General features: G+C 52.6%; 1 protein-coding gene across 2 annotated transcripts in view; it reads right to left on the reverse strand.

Annotated features, from left to right (window-relative positions):
- BCL2L1 (BCL2 like 1) overlaps positions 1-8,172 on the reverse strand; it is a 73,124-nt gene extending 64,952 nt beyond the window's left edge. Inside the window, exons 1-2 of one of the 2 annotated variants that reach the window (XM_015411259.1) lie at positions 7,944-8,172; positions 413-469 (exon numbers count right to left, since the gene is read on the reverse strand). The gene's annotated coding sequence lies outside the window, so the exon portion shown is untranslated. The remainder of the gene's footprint in view (positions 1-412; positions 470-7,943) is intronic. The other variant, XM_015411260.1, reaches the window with a different exon arrangement.
- Between the last annotated feature and the right edge of the window lie 1,564 nt (positions 8,173-9,736).

The following is a 9,736-nucleotide window of genomic DNA, read 5'->3' on the forward strand; positions in this document are numbered from 1 at the left end:
GCTTCCTGATTATTATTTTTTTTAAGGGAAAAGTGCTGGGTGAGGCTTTCATACGTATTTGCTTTTGATCCAACAATGGCTCGGGGAGCGCGTCCTTTCCCAGGAGTCGGAGAAGTCCAGGACGGCGGCGGAGAGTCAACAGGAGAGGGCAGCTCAGCGGAGACCTCCCCTTTCAGGCTGGGCAGCTGGCTCCCAGGTGGGCGGGAGTGCCAGGGAGATCACCTTGGCTTAGATTTCAAGGCCGGCAGAAGTGGGGGGGGGAGTTTCATTACACAGCTGTTGCGCCGCAACTAGGAAAGCGGCCCAGGAACTGGGCAGAGGCAGCATCCCTGCACCTCCCAGGAGGCCGGCTGGGTAACAATGGCCGGGCGACACCCTAGTGGGATCTGGAGAGCAGCTAGAGAGTACTCACCCCCTGGAGAGGGAGGACGGGCTCAGATCTGGGGAAATCTCAGTGGAGGGAGTGCTGCTGGAGAGAACATGGAGGAGAGACAGCAGGGATTAGTGGCAGGCAGGCAGGCAGGCGCTGGCCCACCCTCCTCGCAATCTGCATAGGCCCCGCCCCGCGAGGGCCGTCCCTCCCCCCCACAACCTAGTGGGGGAAACCTCGTTGGGTCCAGGGTAGCAAAAGCAAGCAGCTCTCCGGGGCCACCTTCGAGCCTGGCCGGGCAGCTCGCCTGGAACGCCGAGGGCACGTCCTCTTCCTCCCACTGACGGCGTCTCCCTTCGGCACTCAAGCTTTAGGTCCTCTGGACTACTGGGAGGCTTGCAGGGCACAGCCGCGCTTTCGGTCTGACTGCCCACATCTGCGCGGGAGGGATCTCGGCAGAGGACCAGAAACTCGGTGCTCTTTCATGCCGGGGAGGGGAGGAAGAGAAACCGAGCTGAGCTGCAGACCGAGACTTGCAGCCGCCTATCTGCAGGTCTCACCTCCACTCCCCGGTCTGAGCATGACGGTTCTGCTTCCCTGGAGCCTTCTGGGCCATCCGGCCCCTCCGGCTCTTTTGCTCCAGCCTCCTGCGCCACGCCGGGTCTCCTACTCCCGGGCCCACCCGACTACATCCTCCAGTGACAAAGTGGACCTTTCTTCATAGAATCATAGAATGTTAGAGCTGGAAGGGACCCTGCAGGTCATCTAGTCCAGCCCCCTGCACTCTGCAGGAGCATTGCCGAAAGAGCTCTACAACCAGTGTTCTCTCTAAGCTGAGTTAGTGTGAGCTAGCCCACAGTTTTTTAGCCTCTGACTCACACATTTTTGCCTTAGATCAGGAAGGATGGCTCCAGAGCAAACTGATTTATGCAGCAGCCACATCGCTCGCTCACAGCTTTAATGCCAGTAGCTCACCAAGTAGAATTTTTGCTCACAAGACTCCACGGCTTAGAGGGAGCATTGCCTACAACATACCCGGAAGATGGTTGTCCAGCCTTCGCTTGAAAATGTCCAGCGAAGGAGGATCCACCACCTCCCGAGGCAGTCTGTGTTCCACTGCCCAACCACTCTTACAGTTAGGAAGTTTCTCCTGATATTGAGCCGGAACTAACTCCCTTGCAATTTCCACCCATTAGATCTAGTCTTGCAATCCGGAGCAAGAGAGAATAGATCCGCTCCATCTTCTACATGACAGCCCTTCAGATACTTGAAGACTGCCATCACGTCCCCTCTAAGCCTTCTCTTTCCCAGGCTAAACAGACCCAACTCTCTCAGCCTTTCCTCGTAAGACTTGGATTCCAACCCTCTCACCATCCTGGTTGCCCTCTTCTGGACACGCTCGAGCTTGTCAACGTCCTTCCTAAAATGTGGTGCCCAAAACTGGACACGGGACTCCAGGTGAGGCCTGACTATTCCACCTCCCGTGATCTGGACACAATGCTTCTGTGAATGCATCCTAAGATTGCATTAGCTTTCTTCACAGCCACATCACACTGCAGGCTCATGTTTAGCTTGTGATCAACCAAAATACCCAGGTCCCTTTCACATGAGCGGCTGTCAAGCCAAGTTCCTCCCATTCTATATCTGCGCATTTGATTTTTTCCCCTTATCTTCCTCTGTCCCATTGATCTCCACAAAATGCTGCTCTTGGGACACAGGAAGCTGCCTTCTACTGGACTGGACTGCTGGTCCCGTCAGGGTCAGGACAGTCCAATCAGTCCAGCAGCGGCTCTCTGGTGTCTCATGTTTAGGTCTTTGACATCATACAAAGTAAACACACACACGAAGCTGCCTTATATTGAATCAGACCATTGGTCCGTCGCAGTCAACACTGTCTACTCAGACTAGCCCTGGCTCCAATCTGGGAGAACCTGGCTCTAATCTGGGAGAACCGGGTTTGATTCCCCACTCCTCCACATGCAGCTGCTGGTGTGACCTTGGGCAAGCCGTAGTTCTGATAAGACCTGTCCTTGAAAAAGAGCAGTCTCTGTCAGAGCTCTCTCAGCCCCACCTACCTCACAGGGTGTCTGTTGTGGGGAGGGGAAGGGAAAGGAGTTTGTCAGCCGCTCTGAGACACCTTTGGGTAGTGAAGGGCAGGATATAAATCCAATCTCTTCTTCTTCTTCTCCAAAGGTGTTACGAAGGTGTCTTCCCCAACACCGACTGCCCGGTCCTTTAAACCGGAGATGCCAGGAATTGAAACTGGGACCTTCTGCGTGCCAACCAGTCAGATGCTCTAACACTGAGCCGTAGCCCCTCCCCTGGAGAACAACGTGAGAGGGTCTGCAGCAGGAAGGGGGAAACTGGCAGAAATGGCCAATGCAGTCTGGACCCCTCCATGTGATATTTTCCACAGAAAAAAAGGGCTACCCTTCTGGCAGCTGCCCTGGTTTGAACCTCACTGGCAGTCTTTAGGCAGCGGCTGGACAAACACTTGTCAGGGATGCTCTAGGCTGATCCTACATTGAGCAGGGGGTGGGACTAGATGGCCTCTAGAGTCCCTTCCAACTCTGTGATTCTAGGATTCTCCCAACCGCCCCTCCACTTTAGTGGCTGGAGAACTACACACGGGAAGGAATAGCAGGGTCGGTTCTGTGCCCAGGAGCGAGGCCAGCCAGACTCAGCCAGCCACCTGCAAATCAACCTGCTGTTCAGTGAGAGTGTCAAAAGCCAGCGCTGCCAACCACAGTGTTTGGAGTTGACATCACTGGAGTTGTTCTTAAACACCGGAGAAGCCGATTCTCAGAAAACGGGACCTCCAGCCAAACATCCCGTGAGGGAGTGGGATTCAGCGATTATCTGCATCTTCCTTTTAAAAAAACCTTCCCTCCTCAACTAAGCACGTTGCTTGGCTTTCGACACACTCATTTTCAGTATGAACTCCTCATCTGCAACGTATGTGCTTCCTCTGTGCCCATTTGTGGAAGAGAAGGGGGAAGAAAGAAAGGGGAAAAGGGATTTCAAAAACTGGACCGGAAGTCCGTGTCGGGCCCTCGGTGTCCCCTCTTCTCAATTGGAGTTTCCCTGTATGACTGTCTTTTCCTGCTTCAGGGAGAAGACAGGGAGACTTCCCCACCCCACTTTCAGAATCATTATTTGCCCCTGGCCGCATCACTTCCTCTTTCCCTTTAGAATCTGCAAAATCTAACCTGTTTCAAGAAACGTGGGAGAGGGGAATTCCAAAACGGGACACGGTCCTTGTTTGGAACATAAGGACAATAAGAGATGTCAATGTTGGATCAGGCCAAAGGCCCATCCAGTCCAACACTCTGTCACACAGTGGCCAAAAATACCAGGTGCCATCAGGAGGTCCAGCAGTGGGGCCAGGACACTAGGAGCCCTCCCACTGTTGCCCTCCGCCCCAAGCACCAAGAATACAGAGCATCCCTTGCCCCAGAGTCCCTATCTATACCTTGTGGCTAATAGCCACTGATGGACCTCTGCTCCATATGCTTATCTAATTCCCTTTTGAAGCCGTCCATGCTTGTAGCCGCCACCACTTCCTGTGGCAGTGAATTCCATGTGTTAATCACTCTTTGGGTGAAGAAGTACTTCCTTTTATCTGTTCTAACTGGAACGCTCAGCAATTTCATTGAGTGCCCACAAGGAGTTCTTGTATTGGGGGTTCAGGTGCTTTGCTGTCCATCTGTATGAAGTCATCATGTAACGCTGAACAGAAGCTCTGCAGTCTGCAGAATACCTGCCTGGCCTCTAACTGAAAGCCTGCAAACAATCTGGGGTTTGGTTTTCAGATGGATGGATCACCCCTCAATCGGGCTCAAGGGACACGGCAGGCTGCCTCAGGAAAGGTACTTCTGCTACTCTCCTGGCGCATTTTCAGGATCTCATTGCAATCAAGACTCTCTGGTCTACAGCAATTGAAAACCAATCAGCCTGTATCACAATGCCCCCGTATAAATCAACGGTGCAACCTCATTTGAAGTACCGTGTACTTCATCACCCCTCAAAAAGGATATTATAGCATTGGAAAAAGTGCAGAAAAGGGCAACTAGAATGATAAAAGGGTTGGAACACTTTCCCTATGAGGAAAGGTTAAGGCGCTTAGGGCTCTTTAGCTTGGAGAAACGACGACTGAGGGGTGACATGATTGAGGTTTATAAGATTATGCATGGGAAAGAGCAGGTAGAGAAAGAGGTACTTTTCTCCCTTTCTCACAATACAAGAACCCGTGGGCACTCCATGAAATTGCTGAGCGGTCGGGTTAGAACAGATAAAAGGAAGTACTTCTTCACCCAAAGAGGGATTAACACTTGGAATTCACTGCCACAGGAAATAGTGGCAGCTACAAGCATGGACGGCTTCAAAAGGGAATTAGATAAGCATATGGAGCAGAGGTCCATCAGTGGCTATTAGCCACAAGGTATAGATAGGGACTCTGGGGCAAGTGATGCTCTGTCATCTTGGTGCTTACAGAGTGTTGGACTGGATGGGCCTTTGGCCTGATCCAACATTGGCGTCTCTTATGTTCTTATTAAGTGAAGCCTTGAGAACTGATCCTGGTACACACGGGTAATGTCAGTTCCTGGCTCATGGGGATGAGAAAGTTACACCTCCTGAACTCAGTTTTGGGTGCCAGGTGACGTGTTTTGTGTAAAATATTTATCAGCTGTCTGTCTTTCTGTCTTACGGAACTCAAGGCGGTTTCTAATATAGATAAAATACATAAAATAGAACACACAGAATACATTTAAAACCCCAAATTTAAAAGTACAGTTTAGAAATTCCAGTAAATAAAATACAGTCTTAAACAAAACTTTCCTCATCTGCCTCCCAAAGATCGAAAATGAGTGGGGGCCAAGCGCACCTCCCTGGGGAATAAAAGAATAAAGGTTTCTGGATGGGCAATTTGGGGTTTTCTTGTAATTTTTAGTGCTCATCTTATTCCCTCCAAGTACCAATCAAGACGGGTCACTATGTCAGTCCGTCTGTAGCAGGAGAAAAGAGGGGGGGCCAAGCGCGCCTCCCTGGGGATTAAAAGAATAAAGATTTCTGGCTGGGCAATTTGGGGTTTTCTTGTCATTTTTAGTGCTCATCTTATTCCGAGTACCAATCAAGACGGGTCGCTATGTCAGTCCGTCTGTAGCAGGAAAAAAGAGCAAGAGTCCAGTAGCACCTTAAAGACTAACAAAATGTGTGGCAGGGTGTGAATTTTCGTGAGTCACTGCTCACTTCTTTAGATACTGTTCTGGTTGGTTTTGCTGCAAGCTGGTCTTAGGGACACTGTGATATCATTATTGTTATTTTACTGGCTATAGGTTCACTGGCAACCAAGTTGCGAAACCCTTGGGCTTAAGATTTACAGGACAGATATAGTTAAAAAGAAGAATAAGAGGAGGAGGAGGAGGAGATTGGATTTATACCCCACCCTTCACTCGGAGTCTCAGAGCAGCTTACAATCTCCTTTCCCTTCCCCTCCCCACAACAGACAGAGGTAGGTGGGGCTGAGAGAGCTCTGACAGAAACTGCTCTTTTTCAAGGACAGCTCTTATCAGAACTACGGCTTGCCCAAGGTCATCCAGCCAGGTGCAAGTGGAGGAGTGGGGAATCAAATCCGGTTCTCCCAGATTAGAGTCCGTGCGCTTAACCACTACACCAAACTGGCTCTCTTCTTGTACATTCTTGTACAGCATACTAGTAAAGGAAAGGGTGGGCAGAGCAGTGAACAATGGGGCAGCAGGAGATATGTGGACGAGCACGGCAGAACTGGCGCCTCAATCACCGTCACCACCTTTGGGAGGCAACCAGATCTCCCAAGTCTGCAATGAGAATGGGCTGCACTGCTGATGACCCACCACTGTCCCACTGTCCCCAGTCCCATCAGGCCCACCCTGACACGGCAGTACCTTCAGGACTCAGCATGGCACCTGCAAGCCCAAAGGCACACAGTGCTGAGGCTAGGCCCTTTCTTGTCCAGGACAGCAATAACCACCTGTCTTGCAATGCGAAAGGAACTTAGGAGATATCACCCACTTCCCCACCCATCAGCAGAACATCCCCGTGTGGGATTATCTCCATTTCATCCACACAGCAGCTCCACAAAGTGCAACAGACTGAGAGACGGTGACTCCAGAGAGCTGCACAGCGATGCAGAGCAAGGCTGGCGGATCCCAGCCCAGCCCAGGTAATACCATACGCCTGCTTCCCTCATCTTTGCACACATCGCAACGCGTGAAACTGCCAACAAGCATAATGAAAAGACAGGGGCTGTAAAATACTGTGCCGCAAAATTACAATCCAGAAATTCAAGTTAAGAAGAAGAGTCCTGCTGGACCAGACCAGTGAGGGTCCATCTAGTCCAGCCTCCAGTCTCACACAGGGGCCAACCTGTTCCTCTGGAGGACCAGCAACAGGGCAGGGAGGCTGAGGCCTTCATAAGAACATCAGAAGAGCCGTGCTGGATCAGACCAGGGAGGGTCCATCTATTCCAGCATTCTGTCTCACACAGTGGCCATCCAGTTCCTCTGGAGGGACAACAAGAAGACACAGAGGCCAAGGCCTGGAGCCGTGCAAGGTCTGGCACTGCCCATTGCCCACTTGAAGATCACAGCCTTTATATCCTGCTCAGGGTGTAAACTGCTCCGCTCAGGGGGGGGGGATTAGAGGTAACATTGCAGGTCAGGGCAGACAAACAGAGGCAGTTTGCCATCGCCTGCCTCTGCGTAGTGACCTTGGACTTCCTTGGTGGTCTCCCCTCCAAGGACCAACCGGGGCCGACCCTGCTTAGCTTCCAAGATCTGACGAGATGGGGCTAGCCTGGGCCATCCAGGTCAAGACAGAGATGCACAGAGGTCGTTTGCCGTTGCAATTGCCTCTGCATGGCGACCCTGGGCTTCCTCGGTGGTCTCTCTTCCAAGGCCCAACCGGGGCCGACCCTGCTTAGCTATGGAGATCTGACGAGGAGGCCACCCTTCAGAAAGACCAGCCCCGCCTCCTGTCTCCCGGCCACTTCATTGGCGCAGGCAGGGCCTTCCGTCGCCCCTCCCCCAAGGAAGATCCCCTTCCACGCCTCCACAGCAGATTGTCCGCTCCCTGCGGAGGATTAACCCCACCGCCGGCTAATGAGCCCAGCGCCTCGCCAGATGGGCTCGCTCCCAGGGAGAGGGAGGGAGGCCCCGCCCCGCCGCCCGTCCCCTTTCTCCCTCTGGCGTGCCAGGCGCTGCACAGCGTAGAGCCGGCGGTTCCTGGCCGGGGAGGCGAGCAGGACCAGCGGCAACTGCAATTCCCCTGCCCGCTTCCTTCCTCTTCCCCGCCGCTCCGTCCCCTTGACCGCATCCGCTTCCTTCTCCTTCCCCAGCGCCGCCCCTCCCCCTCGCCGCCCATTCATTTTTTTTGTCAAATTCAAAGGACAAAGTGTGACTCCGCCCCTCGCGGCGCCGAGCCAATGGCGGGGAAGGGGGAGGGGGGAGAGAACGTATGAAGAAGACCGGCCGCGGCGCGCCCCCCCCCGCCATTGGCTCGCTCCCCCATCCATCCTCCTCCGCCCCGCCCTTACCTCACAATCGGGCCAAGAATCTCCGCCCCCCTGTCCCGTTTCTTCACCGGCTGCCGCCGCTGGCTGGATATCTTCTGTGGGGAAGCCGGCGGCGAGAGCCGTCGAGGCCGACCGGGCTTCTCCTGTCGCGACACGACTTTTCCCCTCTGCCCGCTGAGCGGCAGTTTCTCCGCCGGCGCTCGCCGCCTTCCTCCTGGACCGGCCGGGAGAAGAGGAGCGACAGCGCACGCGCGACGAACGGCTCCCGCACGAGCCTGTCTCCTGCGCACGCGCGAGCACCGGCCAGGGTGCGCACGCGCAGACATGCAAAGCGAGGCGGTCGGGAGGCGCGCGCCCACGGAATTCCTGCGCTTGCGCAGATGGGAGGCGCCGGCGAGCCAAAAGGAAGGCGTTGGCCCCCTCTTGTGGTTCGGCGACGGAGGAAGGGTCGCAAAGCCAAATAATAGCATCGCAGCAGTTTTATAATTTTTGCTCCCCCGATGTGTATGCAACATAGCCCAAAAGACAGCAAACACTGCATTTATTCTTATTTTACTACATTGATGTCCCTCCCCTTCTTCCCAGCTGTGTTCCCTCTAAGCTGAGTTAGTGTGAGCTAGCTCACAGTTTTTGAGCCTCCAGCTCAGATTTTTGTTTTAGCTCAGGAAGGATGGCTCCAGAGCAAACTAGCCAAATTGCCTGCTCACAACTTTAATGTCAGTAGCTCACGAAGAAGAGAAGAGATTGGATTTATACGCCCTTCACTCGGAGTCTCAGAGCAGTTGACAATCTCCTTTCCCTTCCCTTCACAACAGACACCCTGTGAGGTAGGCGGGGCAAGGAGAGCTCTGAGAGAACTGCCCCTGAGAGAAGGAAACAGATCTTTCACTGTCTCCAATGTGCCTGTTTATTATAGCAGAAGCTTTGGGCGACCTTGCATCATAATGTGGTAGTCTTTAAGATGCGACCAGGGTCCCTTTGTGTCTGCATGAATGAGGGGATGAGGAATGAAAGCAGTGGTTCCTTGCCAAATATAATGCAAGGACGGAGGCAGCGATTTGGTATTTATATGCAACGCTTATGATACGTGCATGCATCCTCTTCAGAATGACCTGTTTGCAAGCATTCAGAGTTGGTCTTTGTTAACAAACACCCACAATCTTGCAGCTGGGGAAGCACAACCCGTGACGGAGTTTCTGTCTTACACTTTCAAAACTAACCGACTTATTGTGTGTTATGCCATGAAGTCACTTATTAGCTGCGCTATGCCAGCATGAACTGTTGTGGAATTAGGGCTGGATTGAGTCTCGGTTGTTAAGTCCGTGCTTAACAATAATAGTCAGAGAGTGATTCAGCAAAACTCAAGTTTATTCAGCTCTTCAATCGACTTCTTCTGACACGGTACAACTCCTCATAGCCCGAACAGCTTGTCCATTTCAGCTGCTCGGTATTTAAACATTCCGGGCTAATGTAGCCACACCTACTGTACATTAAACCAACCTATCAGGTTGTGCGCATGAACGACCAATCATAAGCGGTCCCGCTTACATACAATCAAATCTGATTGGCCACAATACTTTTCGGCGCGAATCCCTGCCGAAGCTTGAAGCTTTGCATGGCTTCTCTATCAGGCCGCTGCCATGTGCTGTGTGTTCCCTCCACTGGAGACGACTTCACCTTGTGACTTTTTGCCCACTGGGAATGTTTATCCTTTGCAGCAGTCAGAATTCTCTATCAAATTCTAAATAAATAAAGAGCATCAGAAACTAGCTTCCTTGGTTCTGCGAGTCACCCTGGCTTAACCCATCTTTCCT

Source organism: Gekko japonicus, unplaced genomic scaffold, assembly GCF_001447785.1.
Source record: "Gekko japonicus isolate JY-2015 unplaced genomic scaffold, Gekko_japonicus_V1.1 scaffold1756, whole genome shotgun sequence".
In the NCBI taxonomy this organism is placed as follows: domain Eukaryota; kingdom Metazoa; phylum Chordata; class Lepidosauria; order Squamata; family Gekkonidae; genus Gekko; species Gekko japonicus.